This window comes from Pongo pygmaeus, chromosome 16 (assembly GCF_028885625.2).
Source record: "Pongo pygmaeus isolate AG05252 chromosome 16, NHGRI_mPonPyg2-v2.0_pri, whole genome shotgun sequence".
NCBI classification, from domain to species: domain Eukaryota; kingdom Metazoa; phylum Chordata; class Mammalia; order Primates; family Hominidae; genus Pongo; species Pongo pygmaeus.
The window spans coordinates 66,027,048-66,053,555 of record NC_072389.2 but is presented as its reverse complement, the minus strand read 5'-3'; the positions used below and the strand labels follow the sequence as shown (position 1 = coordinate 66,053,555).

The following is a 26,508-nucleotide window of genomic DNA, read 5'->3' as shown; positions in this document are numbered from 1 at the left end:
GGTGTCAGGAGCAAGCATCTTATATGCCGGGGATTTTTTTTTTTTTTTTCCTGGAAGCAACTGGAAACCAACTTAGTGACACTTAAGTCCTTCACCTGCTACATGACTGCAGCCAGTGTATGTGAGTCAGAGTGGTACCAAGAAGGGCCCTCATCTGAACAGCCACAAAAGTGACGGGCTCTGGCTTGGAATGGGAATATTATACTATGTTCAGAGTCATGGCAACTTGAACTTGGCAGGCTTATCGGCTTCTGAGATTATGAGTGCCCCACGGCCAAGTGCACCTGTGAGGAGAGTTGACTGTGGAGTGGGATACAGATTGAGAAACCTCTTTCGTAGCTGACAATCCATGTAAACTCCTTTAATATGTGGATGGTTAAGTAGCAGTTTAAGTGTTGGAATTACCTGGCCCTGCTTTACCATCTTCTATATATTCAGTATAAGACACACTGGGAATTACTGAAAGCTTCCCTCTCCCCCCTCAAAAAGGGTGGGTGGTGCTTAGAATTAAGAGGATGCTTCCAGGGTGTCTTTTGTTTCCATCATCAAAGCAGATAAAATTAACTCTATTAGAAACTGAGACCCCCTCCGTGAGGTATATTAGTGATAAGTTCTCTTTGCAAAAAGGCCAGTCTTCAGAGGATTGTTAAGATCAGATTTCATGACAGACATGTTTCAACATATTTGTGCTTCTCTGAACATGCTACATTTGCTCTCATGTGTTGTGATTAGCTGGTTTCAGTGTTTAATCCATGGCATGTGGCATTTTTCTGTAGTAGTGTTTCTGTGGAAAACTTTATCCTAGGCTTGTGGGAGACCAGTTATAATGCTTTGGATAAAGTATGTCCAGCATTTCTAAAAGCTGCAGTTTCCTAAGAAAATGATCTACGGGCACCTAAGGTTAAAATCTTCAGAATTATTTTTTGTATTTTCTGAAAGTGATTTTTAAATGAAGTTGAGAAATGGTACTAACAATGCATCCAATATTGATATAATTAGAATATGCATCATATTCTACTAAAGCCAACCTTCTTTAACATGTTCATATATAAACATAAAGAGGTATGTGGTTTATTGTATATCCGATTTTTCATTTATCTGCATCTTCTTCAGGATCATATTTGGAAGGCACCTACGTGCTCACTTGCAAACAGAATGAGACACCGTCATGCTTTCTAAAGCGTGTTCTCTCCTGCCCTCCTCCTCCTCCCTCAGTCTGCCTTATATTAAGTTAGCCAATCGAAGTCAGCATTACAGCCTCCTCTTTGGCCTGTGTTCTCCATCCTCCTTATATAAGCCTTGGTGGCCCCACACCTCTTCACAGCCACCTGGTCTGGCAGCCTGTAATAGCTGTCTCACTCTTCCTCCTCCTCACCCGATGCCTGCGGCTGACCCAACTGCCTCTGGGGTGTGATCCCACAGATTCCGAAAACAGCTGCAGCAGGCTGAGGGTGACTTCCTGGTCACGTTCATCCAGATACAGAGAAGCCTCTGTATCAATAATGGGCGTCCTCTGATGTGTACTTTTCTCTCAACAGTAAACACTTTATATGATGTTTTTCAGTATCTCCTGAGTATAAGGCGCTGGGATCGTCTCTCTTTCTGAACAGTTTTGGTTCTTTAGTCCTAGTGCAGAGACAGCCTTTGTGATTAAAAGACAAAAAAATGTACTAGTAATAATAAGATTTTCCAAGGCAGTCACCCAGTCCTCTCTTCTGGTTTGTTCTTCTGTCTTTCCCTCACCTCCTCACTCCTGCCTTGGGACCAGTTGTGCTTTTGCTCAATTCATTCAGCAAACAATTAGCAACAAAGCTGCAGGCTCTGGCAGTGATCAAAACGCTGGCTGAATCTGCCAAGGTCTTCCAAGCACTTAGAAGAAAGGCCGGGATCTGCAAAGCCAGGCAGATTTAGGGTGTCACCTATGCAGGGCTTCAGAAGTCTCTGTCTTTTCTGGCTCAGGGAACCACCCCATGGGGTTACTCACAAACGTGTATGCCTTCCCTCTGTCTTCTGAGTGCAGCTTAAGGGTATAGGCACTAAGGAAAAAGCTTAAGCCATCACAGCATATCTGAGCATAAAGGAAAGATAAAGTCCTTGTACAAGAAAACTGAGGCTTAGAGTTGGCAAGCTATACCCAGAAAGTTAGCAGGAAGGGCCACAGAAGGTACTCGAACAAAAGCGAGAATGGCATGGCCCATTTCCCAGTCAATACCAAGTGAACCATTTTGGAATGAGAATAGCTAGTTACATGTCTTGCTAGACTTCTCTTCCAGGTCATAAACACCTCCTACCAACAGGTTACTGAGCCCAAAAATAAATATGGGAAATTTGCGCGTATGCTGCACTTTGTATTTTCTGCCTCCTTCTCAATCCTTAATTAAGCTCCGCAGCCACCCTGTGAAGCCGGTCATTATCACTGGGTGAGGAAACGGAGTCCCACAGGAGCTATGTGACTTGCCCAAGCATACGAGCCAGACAGGCTGGGCAGGGTGAGACTTTCCAGTTTCTGATGCCCACGCCCCATGTGCAATCCAGCCTCGTCACCCTGGGTCTTGGTGCAGGGGGTAAATAAACAAACAAATGATCACATTGCTTTTACTTCTGGAGAGCAATGGGTTCTTATTCAAAATAGGAACAAGGGGCAAAACAAATGGCAAGCAGTAACAAAATTATTGGGGGACAGTGGTGCCACCATTCGGGGGCTTGGAAGTCTGGTCTTTCTGAAGCAGTGCATTCACTTTTAAGTTTCTCTTTATTGCTCACATACCCAGGTTTTATTCAGCAAAAGTGACACATGTCTCACTAAGCAATGGGAATTCAAAAGTGATACCATGAGGTCCACCTTGTATTAAGGTTCAAAGTCATGTGATCCTATGTGATACAGGCTGTAATAGAGAGATATCTGGAGAAATATAGAAGTTCAGGAGAGGAAAATTACCCTCCCTGGGGGATCAGGGAAGGCTCCATAGATAAGGTGACATTTAAATAGAATCTGAAAAGATGAGTTAAGAGTTTGCGAGTTGGAAGCAAGGAAAAAGAGCATTTGGGCAGCTATGGCAGAGGTTTAATAAATTATGACTTCAGAGTCTACCCCCATATTCAAATCATGTTCCCTGTAACTTACAGTGTAAAACTATGAAACAATAAGCTCGGCCCTCAACTCTGGTGACAGATAAACTCTCTCCCTGTCCTCTGAGATGTCCCTCGATATACTTTCCCAATGCCAAATGAAGGTCAAGACCTTGCCAGAGTGTCTGAGAATTCCTAGCTTTGAGAGCATATGGGGGAGGCCCCGAAGTTGTGTTTTCATGCTCACCGATGGTGCGGAATTTCTGTTTTTTACTGATTTGTTTCAGTTTATCCAGATATCTTTTACATAGAGAAGTGTGTATATGCGTCTATGTGTACATGGCACATATATGTATATGCTGTATATATGTATGATAACATATAACGAAATCAGCCCCTTAATTTAAAAAAAAAAACCCTATTTCACTGAACATTTTACTGCAGTGGGAAGAAGAGGATGGGTAGTAAATAATGGGCTTCCTTCACATTAACACAAATGACTTCTAATTGATCTGTAAGGAAATTGGTCACCTTGGCTGATGCCTATAATCCCAGCACTTTGGGAGGCTGAGGTGGGTGGATCACTTGACGCCAGGAGTTCGAGACCAGCCTGGGCAACACAGTGAAACCCCGTCTTTACCAAAAATTAGCCAGGCGTGATGGCGCGTGCCTGTAGTCCCAGATATTCAGGAGGCAGAAGCAGGAGAATTGCTTGAACCCAGGAGGCAGAGGTTGCAGTGAGCCAACAGAGTGAGACTCTGTCTCCAAAAAAAAAAAAAAATTTATCTGTCAGGACCTTGTTGTTAGACTCTTCTAGCAGCTGAGCCACTGTAGATTTTTTTTTCATCATAGCCGTTTTGCCACATGCCCTTTCATCTCCCTCCTTTGTCCTTTTTGCCACTCTCATCCATCTTCTCTCTCTCCCACCCTGAGATTCTTACTTCCTCCTCTCCTCCTTCCCTCTCTCCTTCCCCCTCCCTCATGCCATGATCCTCCTCCCCCAACAGTCTCTTGATTCCTGCCACTCATATCCTCAAGGTCATAGCTTGTCATGGAATTTTTGTAAACCAGGACAGTTCCTTCCCTAAGAGAGGTTTTGGAATTACAGTGTTTTTAATTTCTACTTGTTTATCTGTGACTCATTATATCTCAGCACATGGCATACTTCCTGGCAATAAGGGGAAAATCAATATTATTTATTCTATAGATGACTCAGTTAACGAAATAGTACTTTGAGGAGGATTGCCTTTTCCTGTTGTTTTACTATACTGTAATTCTGGCCTTGAATACTGAAAAAAAGAAGGCTTAGCCACCTTCATAAGACGGGCCCAGTGACTGGCCCCCGAAAGGAGAGATCCTCCAGCCACTGAAGTCAGGCTACCTAAATACTCCAAAGGTCATGTTCATTAGGCCAAGTGGCTACTTGGTCAGGCCTGCCTAAAAGTCCAGGAAGGAGGACACACACCAGCCACAGAACACGGTTTGTCTCTTTGGGAAGAGAAAGAAGGAGGCATGCAAATGTGAAGGGTACGACCATAACCTTTCATTTCTTTTGAAATGAGCTCAAACAGATTGGTCTAAATGTAAAACAGCTGTGAAAATTTGGGAATAAGGACATGAGTTTACCATGTCTCTGCATGTTTACATGTTAATACTTTGTCGTTTAAAAAATATTCCATAATTGTAAAAAAAAGAAATCCCATGTCAAAGATTCCATTTGAAAGTGAAGTTGCCCTTCTAATGAAGAGACATTTCAAAATATAATCTTCTTCCAAGAAGAGACGTATCTGGGGCCATCAGCCCCCCAAAACAGGAGATGACTTTCAATGAATGTTACTAGCATGAGGCAAAAACCTGAAGTTTCACAAGAAGTTCTTGTTGCTTGAGTTCTTGGAGGCCTTTGTCTCTTACCACTGTTATATGTTTAAATAATTAGGGGCCTGTGTCAAAGACTCACATACCTGTCCACAGAAGCCTTCCCTGGTTGTTTGAAAGTCTTAAAAGCTTGGTAAAATAGTCCTCTCTCCTCTCCCTCATGCTGCCTGTATAAGAAATGTTACAAAGAGCTTTAAGGAATTTTCTCAAATTAGTCCCCTCCTCAAGTCTCTTTCAAGGCAACATGGAAATAGTATTGCAAAATCAATCATTTTTTTTTTTTTAATCCCAGTGGCTTGCTGTGCTATTCTAGTAACTTCCTGGGAAGGTGAGAGAAATGCACAGACATTCCCAAAGTCACTTTGGTTACTAATAAGTCTCAGAGAAGCCCTCATCACGAGGTTCTGTCCAAGCTGCCACACACTGTCCTGAACCTTCCTTCTCAGTTTTTTATTTATTTTTTCCCATTCTAGAACAGCCAGCAAATGATTTCACACCTTTTTGTTTAGCTGCTAAAAGCAACACAATAACTCCCCTCAGGGCTGCCTCTGTGGGTTCCAAAAATAAAATGGGCTCATTTTCATGCTAAGCATTCAAAGGCTCATAGGAATTCTAATGAAAGGCAAAGGAAGGAAAGAAGGAGAAAAGAGGGGTCAGGCTAAGGGGTGTCACCAAGGAGGTTCAGCTTCTGCCTGGAGTTATAAGCCACCCTTGCTGGAAGGCATAGGTAGAAAATAACATAGTGCCTAGGCTACAGATTAAAAGGAGATCTAATACAACTCTTAAACTCTCCAGCCTTATCTTCTTATCTTCTGTCCTCAAACCCAGGATTATTCTTGGAACACAAACTATTGTTCACCAAGAAGAGTGGTAGCCTCCTTCAGCCTTCCAGATTAGACATCTCTTGAATAGGAACTAGCCAGTGACTTGCTTCCAAGTCAGAATATAAAACCATGGATCTCTGAGATTCTAGGTTAACTTTTGATATTCAAAGTTCTCTGGGCCTAGGTCATTAGCAATAGCAGACTTATCATATTCCACACATGACAGAGTAGAAAGAACACTATTGATGCAAATCAAAGAATATTAGCCAACCTAGAATACGTAAAAATATTTCCTTTTAATTTAACTTAATGTGTGCATGTATGTATGTATTTATTTGTTGTGAGACCAAGTTTTGCTCTGTCGCCCAGGCTGATGGAGTGCAGTGGCGCGATCTCGGCTCACTGCAACCTTCGCCTCCCGGATTCAAGCAATTCTCATGCCTCAGCCTCCCGAGTAGCTCGGATTACAGGTGCACTTCACCAGGCCTGACTAATTTTTGCGTTTTTAATAGAGGTGGGGTTTCGCCATGTTGCCCAGGCTGGTCTCAAACTCCTGGGCTCAAGCAATCCACTGACCTCAACCTCCCAAATGGCTGCCACCGGGCCCAGCCTGTATTTATTTTTTAAAGACAGTGTCTCACTCTGTTGCCCAGGCTGGAGTGCAATGGCGTGATCATAGCTCACTGCAGCCTTGAACGCCTAGGCTTAAGCAATCCTCTCACCTCAGCACCTAGAGTAGCAAGGACTACTGGCATGCCACTACCACACTTGGCTAATTTTTAAAATTTTTTTTGTAAATTTTTTGTTGCCCAGGCTGGTCTTGAACTTCCGGGCTCAAGTGATCCTCCTACCTCAGCCTCCCAAAGCACTGGGACTACAGGTGTGAACCACTATGCCGAGCAGTGTGAAGAGATTTCACTTAGAGCTTCCCGGAAGTGTGCATGTTACCCATCTACAATAAGAGGAATCCTTGTAGGAAGGACATAGCTGACTAGCAGTTTACTTGCCTGAAATTTTAACATCCAGAAAAGGCAGCTGCTCATTGTATTTCCAAGCAGGGCTTTACTTAGGTGTGAGGCCAGACTGTTGGAAATGTCCTACACTGACTGGACCAACTCTGCCTTTCAGTAGCTTCTACTCACCGGTTCCAAATTTGTCCCATGGAATGGCACCAAATCGTCTTTTCATGAGAAAGCTTCCAATAATTGACAACTATCAGGTCTCTACCATACCCTCCTTTTTAAGTTAGGCATTCCCATTTTCTTCTTTTTTTTTTCTCTCTTCACTTGGTTTCTACTTCCTTCCCTGGGATGTGATCCACTTTACCGTGTCCCTCTTAAAGCACGGTCCCAGAAGTGGGGTCTCACGTGCACAGCGCACAGTAGAAAGAATGACTCCCTGAGCTAAAGGACATACTGTTCACACAGTCTGAGCTCACCTGAGCCACTTCTTTCAGCAGATGTGTTATAGTGTGGGGTCACTTTCCTTTTCAAGATCTGTGAAGAAAGGGCATGCTAAGCAAACTCTAAATAGGTTGCTCAGAGAATTGCAATGCTACTTAAAGGTACAAAATTTTTAAATGGGTTAGAAGGATCCTTTGACATACAAATACTTGACATGCAAAATGTAAGTCCTTATTTTTATTTTTTTTATTAAAGCAGATACCCGAAGTGCCTCTACTTGGTAAACTTAATATGAGTTACTATATGTTGAGTGTTTGAAAATTTTCTAATTGCGTTTCTTTAAAATTATCCCAGGATTTAGTCTTTCTGTCCAAGGAATCACAGAATCTTTAGAAATGGAAAGGAAGCTGGGCATGGTGGTTCACGCCTGTAATCCCAGCACTTTGGGAGGCTGAGGTGGGCAGATCACCAGAGGTCAGGAGTTCAAGACCAACCTGGCCAACATGGTGAAACCCCGTCTCTACTAAAAATACAAAAAATTAGCCAGGCATGGTGGCACATGCCTGTAATCCCAGCTACTCGAGAGGCTGAGGCAGGAGAATCACTTGAACCCAGGAAGCAGAGGTTGCAAGGAGCTGAGATTGTGCCATTGCACTCCAGCCTGGGCAGCAGAGCAAGACTCCATCTCAAAAAAAAAAGAAATGGAAAGGACATAGATTTTTCAAATCCAGTCACCAACTTTCAGGGCAATATTTTTATCCCATTTTACGTATTTATTCAGAATCCATTCTTCACATGCTTCCCAAGGGCCTCCTAGGTACAGGCATTGTTCTAGGTTTATTCAGCAATGAAAAGCATAGTCCCACACCAGGCGTGGTGGCTCCTGCCTGTAATCCCAGCACTTTGGGAGGCCGAGGCAGACGAATCACTTGAGGCCAGGAGTTCGAGACCATCCTGGGCAATGTGGCAAGACCCCATCTCTACAAAAATACAAAAAATTAGCTGGGCATGGTTGTACACACCTGTAGTCCCAGCTACTCGGGAGGTTAAGGTGGAAGGATGGCTTGAGCCTAGGAGGTCAAGGCTACAGTGAGCTGAGATCACGCCACTGCACTACCGCCTGGGCAATAGAGCGAGATTCTGTCTCAAAAAAAATTAAAAGAAGAGAAAAGCATAGTCCCCTTTTTTCATGGAGCTCACATTCTCATGGGGGAAAACAGAAAATAAACAGATAAACAGTATTTAAGATACTTTCACATAGTGACCAGTGCTATGAAGAAAATAAATTAGGGCTGTGATAGAGAGTGACTAGGTCAAGGATGACAAATTTTAGGAGGAAACATTTGACCTAGGAGAAGGTTTCAACCACAGGAGAATCTAGAAGAAGCATCTTCCAAGCCATGGAAACAGCAAATTAAAAGGCCCTGCGGTAGAAATAAACTTGGAGGGTTCTGGAAACTGAAAAGGGCCAGTACAACCGGAAGAAAAAAATTAACAGAAGAAAAAAGCAGTAGCAAGTGGAGTCTAAAAGGAAAGCGGTAGGCAGGGGCTTGATCACATGGGCCTTTGAAGGCTGTGGTGAGGAGCTTAGATTTTACTCTAAGTTTAGCCACAGGAGGGTTTTAGGTAGGGTAGGGGCATGATGTGATTTACGTTTTTAAAATGCCCTCTCTGCCTGCTATGTGGAGATGGATTGCACTGGGTTTAAAAACAGAAGGAGGGAAACCAGTTAGGAAGGCATCGCAATGGCCTACACGTTGGACTGACATGGCAGCAATGACAATAGAGAGAAGTGGATAAATTCTAAATATATTCCGGAGGTAGACCCAATAGGACTTGCTAAGAGAGATGCAGCTGATGTCCAGGGGGCTTAAATGATTCACCTAAAAGGGGAGAAGGGGAAGGGCGCCAACAAATGCTGAGCACTTAGTAGTGCCATGTACTTTACTCCTCACGTGAATCCTAATGATGCTGCGAGAGGAATATTATTTTACCCACATCTTCTATATGAGGACTTTCAGGCTCAGAGAAGTTAAGTAATTAACTCCAAATCAAACAAACGGTAAGTGATAAAGCTGGGATGCCAACCCATGCCTGTTTGGCTCCATATCTTACAGTCTCCCTCAACTATACAACAGTGTTTTCCAAAGCAATGATACAGGAGAAACTCTGAGCACAGACTCCTGGGGTAGGGCTCCTTCCACCCTTTTCTTGCAAATTATTGATGCTTTATGACATCGTAAGCAAATACCATCATCAACTGCACATCTTCCCATGTCATTAGATTTAACCAAAACAAGGACGCCCTTCTCTCATTACTCTTGTACCACCTTCCCTTGTTCCTCACAACCCATAAGTCAGGGTCGGCTCAGCTCTATGCACTTTAACTATCAGAGACAGGAGCCCGCCTCCCCTCCTGAGGTGCTGTAGCTGGAAATTGCTTGTGCAACCTGATGACAACTTTTCTATATTTAGCAGAAAAAGTGGTGGCAAGGATCTGTCCAGCTCAATTTTTTTTTACAGTTTCAATGTTCGAAATCTCTCAGACAATCTCCTGAAAGGCACATTGGCCTTGACAGTATCTGAGCGGAAGGAAATTTTCGCCATCTCACAGGGCTGTCCACTGGAAGCGGGACGTGGAGGTCCACTGTAGAGCAGAGACTTGACATGCTGAACGCTCCTCCCGCACCTTGCTCTACACCCCACGAAACGGGGAGACGCTGGTCCCGTTGAAGCTTCGATGGCTTTTCAGTGTTATTCTAAGAAGGGAAAATAAGCATGAAAGATTCAAGGGGGAAATGGACTATTCCTTGATTGTTTATGCCTTTAATTGACGTGTATGGCACTTGGTTTTTTATTTCTTTTCAATGTGGCATGCAAAAAAAAAAAATACAAAAACCTGCTTATGGTTTAAAGAACAAAGATAAACTTGCCTGATTGAAACGGCGGCGGCGGTGGCGGTGGGGGGGCGGTGAAAAAATTGCAGCAGGTATTTCAAGTGCTTACTATGACAAAATCATTGTCACAGAGACTGCCCATCACTTATACTTAAAGTGACTAATTCGAGAAAGAGGCACGGTTTCGCTGTTCTCAAGCCAGACTAACGCAGATATAGTATATTGCCCGCGACTCTGACCCTCATCCCCGTTGGTCAGCCAGAGAGAATTATCTACTAATGAAAAGCATAAAAATTAAGAAGAGCTAAGAAAAGGGGAAAGTAGAGACCATTAAAGTAAAATAGGAATCTTTAAGACAGTAAAATAGTGCCAACTGTATCACAAAAAGGGAAGGTGCAGGGAAAAAAAATTATTTCCATTGAAAACTTACTTAAAGCCCTCTGCTTTTTAACATGCACGATGTATCAATCGTTGGTTGTCAAGGGAAAAAAGCCCACTGCAAAAGAATTCCTATTAGCTTTAGAAATAGCAGTTTTAAGAAGTAGTTTTTTCATAACTTCATCCAGTCCCCAACCTCATTTTGGGTTAAATCTTATTCGGAGGAAAAGCACTTGGTTTAGATATGTCCTGTCTCATTTTCACAAAACCTCTTCTAATGAGATGAGTTTTAGTGTTGCTGTGTCTATTAAGGTAAGAAATGAAGAAATAGAAAATCCACTTTTTGTAACTTTGCACTTCTTGGGACTAATGCTTCCAGTACTGGGTTCTAGATGTTAATTAACAGGCCATTATTAAGAAAAAAAGCTTTTATACAATTTGACAAAAAAAAAAAAAAAAGAAAATACAGTTAAATAAGAACAAGAAAAAAATCACCTATAACCCCATCACCTTAAGCTATCCACTGTTAGCACGCCTTAAAAGGAAAACAAAATTATTTGGCACACACCTTGTAGAACCCCACCAGGGCTGTCGTAATTCAGGCCTTCTCTCATTTTTTATTTTGTGACAGTTTCTGGCGATTTTCTACAGATAGATGGGTTGATATCTTTACTCGTGCCCTGGAAGAGAGAGGATCTTTTTAACATTAAATGTCTCAATCTCCTCACTGGAAATTTTCTTTTCTTAAGATGAACCAAAAGGTACCTAATTCTTCTTTGTATTACTGTTTCTACAAATGTCAAGAAAGTCCTTTCTGATTTTCTGTGTCATAGCATGAACCCCACCCTTTATAGACACAAGAGCTAACACTGCATCGTTTTCACCTAAGACCTAAAACTTTAAAGGCAAAGATTCTCTTTCTCCAATAATTTTAGACAGCCTTCTGGTATGTCATCTTGGCCACCTTTTAAGTTGAAAGAAATAAGAATAGTTAAAAGAACTTTAGAAAAAAAAGAAAGAAAAAAAGAAAGAAAAGGACTAGGGATGGAGAAACTACTGATAAATGAAGAGGCAAAGAGATCAGTAAAGTGCTGAAAGAAAACCCCAAAACATAATCTCGCATATGTAAAAAGAGTCTTGCATATGTGTCAATAGAATACATATATAAGCTGTGGGGGAAAAGTAGTCAATAAATTGTGCGTGATGATTTTTAGCTTATCAGAGAAAAATTTTTTTCACGCCTTGTAACAAATGAAATCCTAGATAAATTAAAGAAATATTTTTGAAAAATTAATTAAATAACGAGAACATATTTCTGCATATTTATCTAGATACAGGCAGATTTTCTGTACTTTACAGTAATAGAAGAAATTACAGAATACAAAGTCAATACATTGAAATATAGAGAAAAATAAAATTTTTATATGTCAAAAATGATCATAAACAATCAGCAAAAAGGACAAAAAGCAAACTGATAAGAAGATGTATTTTTTCAAATATTAAGGCACAAAATGAGTAACCTTAATATATAATGTGTCTAATTAGTCTGTAAATAATTTTCAGCCTTACCAGTAAATACAAAGTATCAGAGGCCTAACAAGATAGCATGATTTTTAAATGACATTAGTCAGTTCAGTCAGTTTCAGAAAGACATCAATATACTGTTAATATAAATTGATACGGCTTTCTTGGTGATAGGTACTAAAGTCTTGAAAATGATGATACTCTTTGATTTGGTAATCCTACTTCCAGTAGATTATTCTGAGGAAATAATTTAAAAAGTAAAGATTAATGCATACAAAAACCATGTTTATTTAATACTATTTATAATGGCTAAAATTCTAAACACTCTGAATGTCCTTTATTAGGAAAATCATTAATAAATTATAGTCATATGATCGCAAATTATACTGCCATTAAAATAATATTTAAAGAATTAATAAACACATGAGAAGATATTTTTGATTGAACAAAAAGTAGTATGTGAAATTCTGTGCACAGAATGATTTTAGTTGTGAAGATTTTTAAAAGCGTAGGAAAAAATAGAAAAAATACTGGCAAGAACCCTCCCTGGATGTTAGTGGTGGTTACATTTGGCTAATAAGATAATATGATGTGGTGATATTTTGTATGCTTCTTTTAACTTCTTTCTAAGTTTCAAATTTTCGACCAGGTATGTATGTATTATTTTTAGAACCTTTTAAAATATAAGAAAAATCAAACCACAAAAACAAAAAAGAGCCAATGGTAGGCATCCTTTTCCTTCAGAAATCTACGTCTTGTACTGGTTAGTAGGGATAATCAGATACTTCTAAGCCAAGAGTTGGTACTATTACCTACTTTTAGTCAAGTTCACTCCAGAGGGCAGATTGCTAGATGATTCTGGGGGGCGGGGGTTCACTATTAAAAGTAATTGCAAAAACCGCAATTACTTTTGCATCAACCTAATACTTTCTCTTCTTCCCCTTTCTCAGGTTTTAGTTTCCTCTTCTCTTTTATTCCTTCCTCCCACATTTGATGCAAGTAAGAGCCAGGGGAATGTAAGCATCACATCCCTACCTCTTTCTAAGCATAGAAAGATGGGATTGTTTTCACCTGTCTTCCAAGCCTGGGTGGACAGACAGAAAATGAAGAACATGGGTTTCTTGTTCAGGAAAGGGAAGAAGTGGTTTCTGTGAGACGTGGGTGAACTTCTTTAGTTCTCATTCTTGCAGAACTAAGGTTTCTAGATATGCACAGAACACTCTTCCTCAAGGAGTTCATTTGAGAATCAGACAGAGAGACTATTTAACCTGAAGAGAGCTTTTGGCGTTTTAAAATGGTAAGTCTTACAGACTCCATAACCACTACCACTGCTACCACCACAACCACAGAGAGAGCCAGATCTGAAAATACATGAACTGATCTGAAAATACAGGAACTGAAAATTCAGTCAGTCAAATTTGGAGTTGATTTGGGCAGAGGATAGGAGATGAACAGGCTGAGGATATTTCTCCAGCCAAGACAAGAGTGCAGCATTTTTTTTAGTTGAAATTAAAAACAAAATGCAGAGTGTACTTTGTCCCACTCATTTACCCTAACGATCTTCAGCTTGTCTCTGTTTCTAAGGAAATGGAGGGCCCAAGTCTCTGATTCATTTCTGGAATGCCACATAGCACCCTTGGATGAAAGCTCCTCTATCCAAGATGACTTTGGAAATGCCTTTTAAAGTGTTCTTTCCCTTTACATCTTGGAGTTCCATTTTGATGGCAGAAAGTATATTTTAATCAATAGAGGCAAATGCAATTAACATCTGAGTACACAGATTTTGAATATGTCTGGCAAGAAACACCTTAATAAAGATGACAACTTGACAACCTCCTACAATTTATTACATAATTAATTGTGGCTATTTTTTAAATGTCTAGAACCCAGGAACCAGGAAACTCTAGCTTTTAAAATCAAATTATCTTTGCATTCAGTGCTCCCCCTTTCTCCCTTCTCCACACCAAAAAAAAATCTAATTTATTCCAAAACACAGAATTCAGCAATATACTACCATCACCCTAAGGTTTAACATTCTTTCTGCTAAGAATAAGTTAAAACAGCACATTATCCTCAAATTTGGAGGGTAGGAAGAGAAATATATGGGAAGATATAACAGCTATCCTTAAATTGCAATTTGAGGGCCACCGTCATTTGCATTCTGCTTGCCCTGAGGCGGCACATGGATGTGCAGAGTCATGGTGGCGGCAGCCTGGCCTGGGTGAGAGAAACCATTAAAGGGAAGCAGAGGGGCAGGCCGTGCTCCGTGGGTTTCATTAGCTTACTCCTTGTGTAGGAGGCAAAAGGTATCTGCAGGGCTCTGGGCTTGCTAACCAAACCGTTAGTCGCTTAGAAACAGCAAGAAGTTCACTAGTGAGATGTTTATCACATACCTGGAACAAGAGTTGACTTTCTGTGAAACATCATTCTGGAATGAAAGCCAAAATCTCTCTGCTATTCAGTTGAGGCTGAAAAAACAATCACGTCAGAATTAGTAAGGCAAAAGACAAAGAGAGAGAAATGAAAACAAGCCGGTATTCAATAGGGCTGGGGGGAAAATTACCTGGGCTTCAGTAATTACAGAAAAGTTGGGGTTTTGAGAAGGTAAAAAAGTGGGCCAGGCGCAGTGGCTCACGCCTGTAATCCCAGCACTTTGGAACACCAAGGCGGGCGGATCACGAGCTCAAGAGATTGAGACCAGCCTGGCCAACATGGTGAAACCCCATCTCTACTAAAAACACAAAAATTAGCTGGGCGTGGTGGCGGGTGCCTGTAGTCCCAGCTACTCGGGAGGCTGAGGCAGGAGAATCGCTTGAACCCGGGAGGGGGAGGTTGCAGTGAGCCGACACTGCGTCCCTGCACTCCAGCCTGGCAACACAGCGAGACTCCAGCTCAAAAAAAAGAAAAAAAAAAAAATGGTAGCACTGCTTCTCTCAGAAAGACAAATGTCTGGAATACCCAAGTGGCACTGAATGTCTCAGGTCACTGAGAGAGGCTGGACAGAGGACTGTGGGAAAGTGCAAGTACTAGGTGACTTTAAAGGACATCCCAAAAGTCCAGGTTGCAGTGATTTTTAATGAGAATCTGCATGCTTTGTATCTTTTTTACGTATTCTAAAAATAATAGACAATTACAATTATTTTAAAACTCCATCATTACAGAAAAACATAACGTTAAAAAGACCCCACCCAGAGATTATCACTGTGAAAAGGGGGTATTCTTCATATTTCTAAAGAATATGCTAACATATATTTTAGTCTGTATATGTATATTTAATTCTTTGCTTCAACAAGCCGTTGAAAAGGATGCTCAGTTTGCAACTTCACAGCCACGTGAAGAAGAAAAGAATATTTAGGGACCACTGGTACATAATACCTTGCATCTCTCTGCAGCATATGAAATTGAGTTTCAACCCTATTTAAAGAAGAATTTCCCTGGTAAAAATACCTTTATATACATTCTCAGGTTGGAGGAAGATAAAAGAAACTACATATGAGATTTGGGCTGGGCAGTTTATTTTAATCATGGTTCCTTTTAATTACTCAGCAATTTCAGGCAATCATCCACTTTCACACTATAGTTTTCCCTTGTATACAATGGGAAAAGGGATAGAAAATCTGAACTTGGGGACTTGGTCTCTGAGCACTGCTACCAACTATACCTGCCTTTTGGCAAATACCCAACTCTTCTCAGCTGAGGTCACACATTCTGCCAGCTCTCAGGAACCAGGGGGCTTAATTACCTGTATTTTCAAAGACCTCTGAACTCTCTTAGGAAGGGGGCTATTTAAGTTCAGCGTCACATTATCCAGTTCCTGAAGCATTCATTTTATAGAGATAGGGAGGAAAAGTTCAGAGATTGAGCTGTGCTCTAAAGGAAGTTTGGAAAAACGTTTTCTATATATTATAAGTTAAAGAAATGCTTTGTGGTTTGAGAAAAATCACACTATACTTCCACACAAATAACACACATCTCAGAAATAAAATGCTTAAATTAAATATTAATTTAAGATCATCAAAATTCGAACTGGCACATGTTCACCTTCTCCTTCCTTTACTGCAAGGTGCTCTGTGGTTATCTGCTACCAACACAAACCCGTGTAAAGTGCAGCATTGCTGCTGTCACTTTATAGGTGCTGCTGTGGCATGACCTGGTCTGCATATTCTCAGATCTCAGAGCCAGCACCAGATTGTGATGAAGTTTCCACAAAAATGAGGGCAATCCATTGTAAAGCTGCCAACTTTATTTAAAAAATAAAGAAGAGTGTGTCCTTCCTACTTTTGGGGTATTGAAATGTTGCTTTCTTTTATGAATTAATGGTAATTGAAGATGGTAGCTGTGGGGTTTTTTTAAACACCCTTTTTTGATCAGATTTAAACTTGGCAACAGTATATTGATCTTCTCACAATTTCCCAATTTCCTTTTCTTTTCTTTTTGGATTTTACTGGCCTGCAAAATCCAGTCTCTGGAAAACATCAGTCTATGGCTAATTCTGTCCATATGGTAATAGAGAGAATGCAGATAATCACCATTTTTAGCTCAAAGTAGCAAATCCCTCCCCTCCCAAAACTTGTGCCTCAGCTAATGATAAGTAGGACACCCGATGCGTGTGAGTCGTATTTCTCCCTCCACCCTCTAATAGGAGTCCTAAAATTAAGCCACAGAAGGTCAGAAAAGAATGAAGCAAGGGGAAAAATAATAATAATAAATAAACCAGCTGGTTAATGGACTCAGTGTCGATGAACAATGAATAAAAGTATGTCCTATCATTATTTGGAATATGCTAAAAAATTATTCATTGTGTATTTGAAATTCAAATTTAACTGGGAACTCTGCATTTTCTCTGGCCAACCTACACCTAAGTCTATCTGACCCTTTAGAAAATACATAGATAGTGAGGCCGGGCGCAGTGGCTCATGCCTGTAATCCCAGCACTTTGGGAGGCAGAGGTGGGCAGAGCGCGAGGTCAGGAGATCGAGACCATCCTGGCTAACACAGTGAAACCCCATCTCTACTAAAAATAGAAAAAATTAGCCAGGTATGGTGGCAGGTGCCTGTAGTCCCAGCTACTTGGGAGGCTGAGGCAGGAGAATGGCGTGAACCTGGGAGGCGGAGCTTGCAGTGAGCCGAGATGCGCCACTGCACTCCAGCCTGGATGACAGAGTGAGACTCCGTCTAAAAAAAAAAAAAAAAAAAAAAAAAAAAAAAAAAAAAAAAAGCATAGGTAGTGAAACATGAATTTAAGTAGCTACTACACATAAATAGTTATTAATAAAATACTCTTTTGGTTCTCTTGGGGCTTTCTAGTTTTCTTGTCTACGTGTGAAATATTTAGATTATTGGGTTTTTATAAAAGTATACCCACCTTCTATTAAACCCGGAGAAGAGTAAAGCGAGTTAACTTGCCCGGTTGGCTTACCTTGTAAAGGAGTTGATAGCCAGTGTTTACAAGCAGGCCCTGCCAAATCGCCCCAGCAGCCCACCTGTGAGCTGGCTTTTCAGATGCTGCAGAGTAATTCCCTCTAACCCACACTGAAGCTCCAGGATCTGAAAGTTTGTGGGTGAGAAGTGAGGAAAGCCAGGATCCTGTGAGGTTGCCCTTAGCCGTACTGGGCATGCGGCCAGCGCACATATTCTTTGTTTCTTGTTTTCCCCTCCGATGTTAAAACTAATACAAAGTTAAAAGCTCTACTTTTTTTTGTTTTTCAGTATTCTACCTGGCAAAGGTAGAGTTCCTCCACCTTACTGCAAAACAAAAGTAATAATAAAACTGTCAAGTAGTGCCAGTAACCTCTCTGGTAATATTTGCAGGGAAATTACTTTCCATCTACAAAGTTGACACCTATTTTCTGTTAGGGAAACGAATTGATATGAGCTGGAGATTGGCAGGGAAGTAAGAGTCTGGGTCAGATACCTGTTGTGCATTTCATTAAAATGCCTAGGAGTGTGGATGGTGTTTTTTCTTTTCCTTGACCACCTCAAGGTTGTTATAGAAGTAATATGAGGGGGAAAACTGCGAACGGTGCTTATGGGAGCAAAAATCAAAATGTGGAATCAGAGGCAGTTTTAGTGGTCAGTCAGTCACATAGCCCCAGATGCGCTGCTTAGGATTGGGAAAAGAAAGCTGGGTTAGAAAGCCTCATGCTGCTGGCCGGGTGCAGTGGCTTATGCCTGTAATCCCGCACTTTGGGAGGCCGAGGTGGGTGGATCACCTGAGGTCAGGAGATAGAGACCATCCTGGCCAACATGGTAAAACCCCGTCTCTACTAAAAATACAAAGATTAGCTGGGTGTGGTGGTGGGTGCCTGTAATCCCAACTACTCGGGAGGCTGAGGCAGGAGAATCGCTTGAACCCAGGAGGTGGAGGAGGTTGCAGTGAGCCAAGATTGTGCCACTGTACTCCAGCTTGGTGACAGAGCGAGACTCCGTCTCAAAAAAAAAAAAAAAAAAAAAAAGTCTCATCCTGGCCCAAATGCCGTCTACCAGTGTGACTTTGGGCAGTTTGTGTTGTCCTCTGCCCATCAGTTTCCTCCTTTGCAAATGAAGGGCTTGGACAGGCTAACACCTGGGTTGTCTTAGCCCTGTATCTCTAAGGAGGTACAGAGGAGAAAGGAGTTCCTCAGCTGTATATGAGACTCACCCACTTACCTGCTGGGACTTCAAAGGCTACAGATTTGAAATAACAAAGACACACTCCTTGGTTTCTTGGTCTGACCTTCAGAAACACAAGTGCAGCCATTCTTTTTGCCTTCCACTGCCCACCGCTACCTTTTCAGAAGACGGTTGGTTGGACCATGTGCTTGGTCCTCCCAGGAGCCTGGGGAGCTCCATTGCTAATGGTTCCCTTGGACGCTGTACACACATGTAATTGTTATCTTTCTTTTTCAAAGCTGTTACTTAGGTTGGATGAAAAATAGCAGAGTTCAGCCATCGTGATTATTTATACGGGCACACAAAGACAAGACACACCACTCTTTTTGTTACTAAATCATACTCTGGAGTCTCAGAGTTTCTTTGCCATATGCTTTCCGAGGCTTTTCCCACTGGGCTGGTTCTGGACAGAATCTGTATAAAACACTGCCCTTTTGGTCAGCAGTTCACAATGAACTTGGATGGGAAAAATATATACTTTCCAAATCAGGGAATGTATATCCTGATTCTGTCCTTTGCATCAGTGTAGAACTCATGGTGGAAAAGATCGAAGATTTCTATGGGGTTCTTTCCATTCTGAGCCCTGAAGCTCATTATCTCATTTTTCTAGGTTTCCTCATGTGACGGCTGTCCTTTTTTATAGCCCAGTAGCCACATCATAGGTCTTCCATTTTATCTTTGTCATTCAGAAGTATTCACCAGAGTTCCCTTTTTCTTCTTGGGCTTGTGACAACACCATGGAAGTTAGGCTGGGTTCCACCCTTGCCTGCCAACAGCTTTTGTGTTACTTTCATTCATGGAATACATTCTCAGTGTTGATTTATGTAGACACTCCTATAGCCCTTGGCCCTCCCTTGACCTCAGTTTTTCCTAATCCCCCCATCTTTTTCCTGTGAATGCTGGCTGGCCTTTCCAAGATGGAAAATCACGGGACGACCCGTACATCTGTGCAGCCCACACCTAGTACATTGCTGGCCTTTGCCCAAATTATGCCACCCTATTTGGTATGACCTGACACCATTGTGATCAGTCTGATGACCTGGCAGCATCCCATCTGCCTACCCAGTTCACTCTTGCTCCATGTCAGTGCCTCTTACAGCAACCCCTCACGTATCTTCTTGTCACTGTCTCATGCTTTCTCAGTCTCGGCCAATATCAGCCCATTCATTGATTCAGCACGATAATTTGAGAACCACTATGTGCTCTACCAGAGTGAATAACAAAATGCAGTACTTCCCCTCAAGGAGCTTAGACTCTAATGAGAAAGACCGACAATAAAGAATAAACAGTCAGCCAGGAGCAGTGGCTCACGCCTGTAATCCCAGCACTTTGGGAGGCCGAGGTGGGCAGATCATGAGGTCAAGAGATGGAGATCATCCTGGCCAACATGGCAAAACCCCGTACCTGCTAAAAATACAAAAATTAGCTGGGCATGGTGGTGCATGCCTGTAGTCCCAGCTACTCGGGAGGCTGAGGCAGGAGAATCGCTTGAACCCGGGAGGCGGAGGTTGCAGTGAACCGAGATCACACCACTTCATTCCAGCCTGGCAACAGAGCAAGACTCTGTTTCAAAAAAAAAAAAAATAAACAGTCAATCTTTATAAACATTGACAAAGCTGTGAAGAAAACAATCAGGGTGCTGTGAGACAGAGTGGCAGGTGGAGCCTATCTTAGATAGTGTAGGTCTGCAGAGGTCAGATTTAAGCCAACGCCTCAAGAATGAGAAGCCTGCCAGCCATGAGAGAAGAGGGGTAGAAATACCTCTGGACTTCAGGCTCAGCATGTGAGCAGACCCTAGCTCAGGGAAAAGCTCCTTGTGCTTGAGAACCAAAAAGGGCCTCTCTAAACCCACCCCCTTTCCAGACACCTCTTTCACACAGATGCTGACTTCACCTGCTCATTCTGATTAATTCATCTCCTGAGCTGCAATAGGTCATTCTCTGGGTTCTCCTTACTTGACATTTGGGTGCATACTGTCTTTTGTTATTCAGCTGTGTGGAAGATCTTTACAGGACTTGAGTTCCTTTCTTCACCTCTCCAAGGGCATCAGTCAGGCTTCTATTTATATAGAAGATGCTGAAGAAATACTTGAATTCTATTCAGTTCAATAAACATTAATTAAATGCCTGGTCTGTGCTAGGTGGTACATGCTGAGTATTTAATTCAGTGCTGGTGTTTAAAAATAACCAAGCCTGGCAAGATGGCAAGACCCTGTCTGTATTTTAAAAATGTAAAAATTAGCTGGGTGCAGTAAACATACCCATGGTCCTAGCTACTTCAGAGGCTGAGGCACGAGGATCCCTCGAGCCCGGGAGTTTGAGGCAGCAGTGATTTATGACAGTGCCACAGCACTGCAGCCTGGGTGACAAAGCAAGACCCCATCTCCAAAAGAATAAATAAATAAAATAAACAAACCCCAGTCTAACCATGAGAAAAACATCACACAAACCCATTAAGGGATATTCTGCAACACTGCTGACCGGTACTCCTCAAAACAGGCAAGATCATCAAAAACAAGGAAAGTTAGAGAAACTGACCACAGACCAGAGGAGGCGAAGGAGACATGACAGCTAAACATAATGTGAGATCAGATGGGATCCTGCAACAGGAAGAGGACACCAGGTAAAATCTAGTGAAATAAACTGCGAAATAATCAGTAACATACCAATGTTGATTCCTTAGTTGTAACAAACATACCATAGTAAAGCAATATGTTAACCAGACAATAAAGTATACAGGCATTGTCTGTACTATTTTTACAACTTTCTGTAACTCTAAAACTATCCTAAAATAGTTTATTTAAGTTAAAAAATAAATAATTAAGACATGTTCCCTGCTCTCTATAAGCTTACACTCCAGGAGAGGAAACATACGTCTAAACAAATATTTGCAACTCAGTATGATAAGGGTAACAATAGAAATGTATGCCAAGTACAAAAGTAGTCCATATGAAGCCATGATTATCTCAAATTTAGAGAATAAATCACTGAGGAGGGCAATGCCTGGAGGTGGGTTTTGAGGGATTAATAAGAGTTTGAAGAATGTGAAAGACGCTTGGAAAAGGTTAATTTGAGCCTAGGAAAGGGCATTTGACAAAGCATGGAATTTTTTCAAACTATTTGGTATTGAAAAAAGAGAAGAAAGAAAAGAAGAGAGAGGAGCCCAGCTCTGGAATTTAGTCAACAATTATGGGAGAATTGTAAGTACCTCATTCTTTGTGGCTGGGATTCCACTGCCCATGGCAGCAGATTCACAGGGCCTCTGAGCATTATCCCCCAGACTCCTCCCCATCATTCTCCACCCAGCTGTTGGAGCCATCTGTTTGATCACGTTGGACTCCATAGTACACTGGGGCAAGGCACAGCCCCAGTTTCTGGAGGCAGATGGATAACCAGGAAAAGGCATGAATGAGGGGGCCCCAGGAGACAGTGACTTAGAGACTGAGGCAAGAGTGCCGTGGTCAATCACGGGTCATTGTCTTTGAACTGGACAGGCCAGAATGTCTGCCACACCCACACCTGCAGGTGAAGGAGCCAGAAGGTAAGAGCCACTGAGAGCAAGTTCTTTGCTCTGCTGATCACTGTGTATCCTCCCCCCACCACCCACAACCCAATGTCTGGCTTAAAGTCAGTTCTCCAAGAATATCTGACGAGTGAAGGAAAAGATGAAGCCCATGAGGACTGTTACCCTTCAGCCACAGAGGAATGAATCAAAATGGGAACCCGAGGTGGGATGCCCAAGCCAAAGGTCAGGAGGTGACCAGTGAAGTGGCTGGCCTCCAACAGAAGGATGATCTCTCAAGTCCTCTCTTGGGGAAATCTGAACAGGAGGAGGCAGGTAGGCAGCAGCTGAAGCACAGAGATTTGAGGTGGAGAAGGTCATGAATCCCTCTGTAGAAGGTGCTGTTATAAGGAAGCAAAGTCTATGAATGAGCCCAATGGTGGTGAATGAGTGAGTCAGTTAGTATCAGAACTGAGAGGCAAGCATCCAGGGAAAGGCGGTAACCTTAAGGCAGAGAAACTGTTCTGCCCATGAGAGGGACAGCAAGAGAGCAGCAGATTTTCCCGATCCTGTTTCTGTGGGGCTCACCCACTGTATGGTGACAGTGACCTCTACAAGCCTAAATGTCCTATAAAATAGGGGTAATAACAGCAACAGCCTCATGGGTTTATGATGGGGTTGAAAGGAGATAATCCACGCAAAGCACCAAGCACCATGCTGGGCAGCTAAGTAGTTCATCAATGATATTTTTGAGGTTGTTGTTTTATAATTCTTATTAAATTCCATGAGAACGCGGCTACTGTATTACTCCATGTGCATTCTTGCAAGAATCATCCTTTAGTTTGGTGAGTCTTTGTTCCTTGCAACAACAACAACAACAACAACAACAACAAAATCCGAATTTCAAAACGATCCCTGGTCAGAGTTGCAGGAACTATGAAATATGTTTGACACAGCCCAGTGGAGGCCCTAATCCCTAGGGATCATTTTCCCTGTCAGTCCCAAGAGGGGAATTCCCTGTATGCTCAGATAGATGTTTGACAGTGACATCTTGAAGGTACAGCTTGTGGGCTTCCTGGTTTGGGGAGGTTGAGCTCAAACAGACACCAGGCTACCCACCCTGGGTTGAACTGTGAGGAACTAGAGAAGTCAGAGGCAGGGAAATAGTCATGAGCTAACACAGGCTGAGCATTCCTGGTGTCCCTTTGGGCTCCCTGAGTCAGCAGGGTGCTGAGAAGCCTCTCCCTGCTGAGGAAGGAAGAACATGGGAGCTCTGAAGACACAACTTGTCGACCCCCATCCCTAGAAAATGTTACAAAGCTCATATTTTCACTTTGTTGTTTAATCAGTGGTTTCATACACCATTAGCACTAATTTGTTTTCTGAATAGGACACATAGGTACATGATACAACATTCAAAAGGTACGAAAGGATATAAAGTTAGAGGTGTAAGCCCTATGCCTTAGCCACAGTTACCAATTTTTTATGCAGCCTTCCGAAAATCCATTCTATAAATATGTTAGCATGATGAATTCAAACATACATATTCAAATATATCTGTTTGTACACACTGTTCTGCATCTTGATTTTTTCAATTCACACCACATCTTTAGAGATAATTCCATAGCAATTTTGCGCAGAATTTCCTTGTTCTTTTTAACAACTGTATGATATTCCATTTTAATGATACACCAGACGTTATTTAATCCCCTACTAATAAATTTTTAATTTGTTTTCAGGCTTTGCAAATACAAACAAAGCTACAATGAATATCCTCAAACGTGAACCATTTTGCACATATGCAAATAGATGTACAGGATAAATTCCTAGATGCGGAATAGTAGGACAATGGTAAATGCATTTATAATATTATTAGACGTTGCAAAGTGGTCCTTCATGGAGACTTTGCCAGTTTATGTGGCCACCAATAATGTATGTGGGTGCCTGTTGCCCTACAACCTCACCAAACATAATGAATACGTTTTTTACTTAACAAAATAAAACAAAAAAAGATTTGTTTTTGTGGCAAATATAAACATGGACAAAAGCCTTTTTTCTGTTTTTTTTGTTTTTTGTTTTTTTTTTCTGAAGCCCAGTCTGTGTCTTTCTGTATGTGTCTGTCTCTTAAGTACATGCACACCCACAATCCCTTACCCTCTCTCCATTTGGAGCTTGGTTGAAAAGCTTTAATCTAATTATTTCTTTTCCACATTGTAGCAGGTTTTAGTCTTTGGTGGTTTTAATTTGCAAACAAAGAAAAGTAGTTCTTGGGCAAGTGTTTTCACTAAGCCCTACATTTCCCAATGTAGAGGGTCTTTAAAGCTTTCCAGAAGCGATTGCTGCTCTCAATATGCCAGGGCCCATTTCTTGGTTAATTTTTCCAAAGCCTTGATAATACTGAGGGGAATGATACTGGGGTTGCTAATGCTCAGTATTTACAGAGCTTCTTTGTCTGAGATCTCAAAGCACTTGACAGCATTAAATCATTGTTCCCTTGGCCCTCTCAAAAGCATCTTTGAACACAGATGGATGTTACACAGAAATGAAAGCTGTGCTTTCTATCCAGATTGCCTGAAAGGTGACCAGGAAGAAAATACCAACTAACCAACATAGTTTCTAGCCATAGTAGCATGTCCCTTTATTTACCTCAAACAATTTACCTTTTGTAGATACATTTCCAATGAATAATTGTGTGTGTGTGTGTGTGTGTGTGTGTATATATATACAGCAAATATATATATATACATATGCAGCAAATGGAAGAGGACCTCTTCCATACTTGTGGTAATGAGGTTAAATTATATCAGGGGGTCGTGTTCCTAGATTCAAAGGAAGATATGCTAAGGTCTTTAGGCCTCTTGACTCTCTATGGTCTAAGTCTCTGCTAGTCTTTTCTATCAGATAAAATATATAACTATGACCAAACATTGCTTCCAGTGGCCCAGGAAAAGAAAGAAGGGAGAAAGGAAGAGAAGAAGAGAGGGATGTGGAGAAAAAAAGAAGGAAGGAAAGGGGGAAAAAATAAAAACCCTAATTCAGATCTGATGTTTCTTTCCAACGTTGAACAATACCTTATAAATAGAAAGCGCAGCCTGGCCTCATGCCTAATGTTTGATTCCACCAGTGAGTAATTGTTCTATAGAGTATTTCTGTAGTCACCCCACCATAGGCCTCCCCACCCTTTCCCACCCCCTACTCTCCACCTGCTCCATATCCTACACATACCATACACAGAATTTCAACCTTTGAGCAAGAATTTTAGTGGGAAAATGTTGGCAAATATTATCTCATATTTCAGATACAGAAAGCAAGTCACAGAGAAGCTATAACTTATTTAGTGATAAAGATGCTGTGTTAGGCACACATATCTCAAACTGCATCTCCTGGGTCAAAAATGATCAACCAATAGTTTTGATTAAAAAAAAATATTTAATACATAAATAACATTGAACATCAAAATAAAAGTAAACTTACCGTGGTCCTGCCACCCCAACTAATCATACTGCTTTCATCCCCCTCTGTATCCTTTGTCCATATTCACATAAAGTGGTAACCAGAGCCTACAGCAACATAATGTTATGGGCAACAGCCTGGCTCTGGAGCCAGGCCACTTGTGCTTATATCCAATTTCAGCATTGACTAGCTGGGCCTTAGTTCCCTTGTCTGTTAAATGGGAACATTAGCAGTACCTACCTCATGGTGCTTTCATGGGGGAATCAATGAGATGTCCATGTTAAGTAGTTAGCCAAGTGCCTAGGGTATAGTCAGCCCTTGGTAAATATTAGCTGCTGCTGTTATTATTTTTAATTTTTGCTTTCTGCTTTTAAAAATGTATCATAAGCAAGTGCAATAGAATTGTAGTTGTTGATAGATCCCAAATCCTTGCTAAGCTGACTGCCCCCTCCTGGGCATTACTAAAGAATTTTAAATATTTTAGACTGACCCCTCTCTAGATTCCTGGGGGTCCGTACACTGCAGAGAGGCAAGCAACATCTTTTGGGCACTCCTCTTTCAGGGACTTTGCAGAGCACACCTGTGGTGGGCTTCACTTGCTATCCTGGCTCTTTTACACTGTAAATTTCAAGGTTTCAGGGAAGAAAAGAAGGGAGTGAATAAGTGAGGCAGGACACATGGAAGACACGGCATTCCTCAGGGTTTGCAGGGTCTCACTGGGTAGCTGCAACCTTGCAATCAAAGATTATGTCCTGGACGGGCATAGTGGCTCACGCCTGTAATCCCAGCACTTTGGGAGACTGAGGTGGGTGGATCACCTGAGGTCAGGAGTTCGAGACCAGCCTGGCCAATATGGTGAAACCCCATCTCTACTAAAAATACAAAAATTAGCCAGGTGTGGTGGTGCATGCCTGTAGTCCCAGCTACTCAGGA

The 26,508-nt window shown here is 41.7% G+C and overlaps 1 protein-coding gene and 1 long non-coding RNA gene across 2 annotated transcripts in view; one reads left to right on the top strand and one right to left on the bottom strand.

The window, feature by feature from the left end:
• The window catches only part of RORA (RAR related orphan receptor A), a 735,085-nt gene that overhangs the window by 577,881 nt on the left and 130,696 nt on the right, over window positions 1–26,508 (top strand). The window lies entirely within an intron of this gene.
• The window catches only part of LOC129014112 (uncharacterized), a 96,053-nt gene continuing 79,989 nt past the window's right edge, over window positions 10,445–26,508 (bottom strand). Inside the window, exons 6-8 of the long non-coding RNA XR_010123962.1 lie at window positions 14,364–14,438; window positions 11,015–11,126; window positions 10,445–10,564 (exon numbers count right to left, since the gene is read on the bottom strand). This is a non-coding gene — a long non-coding RNA (uncharacterized LOC129014112). The remainder of the gene's footprint in view (window positions 10,565–11,014; window positions 11,127–14,363; window positions 14,439–26,508) is intronic.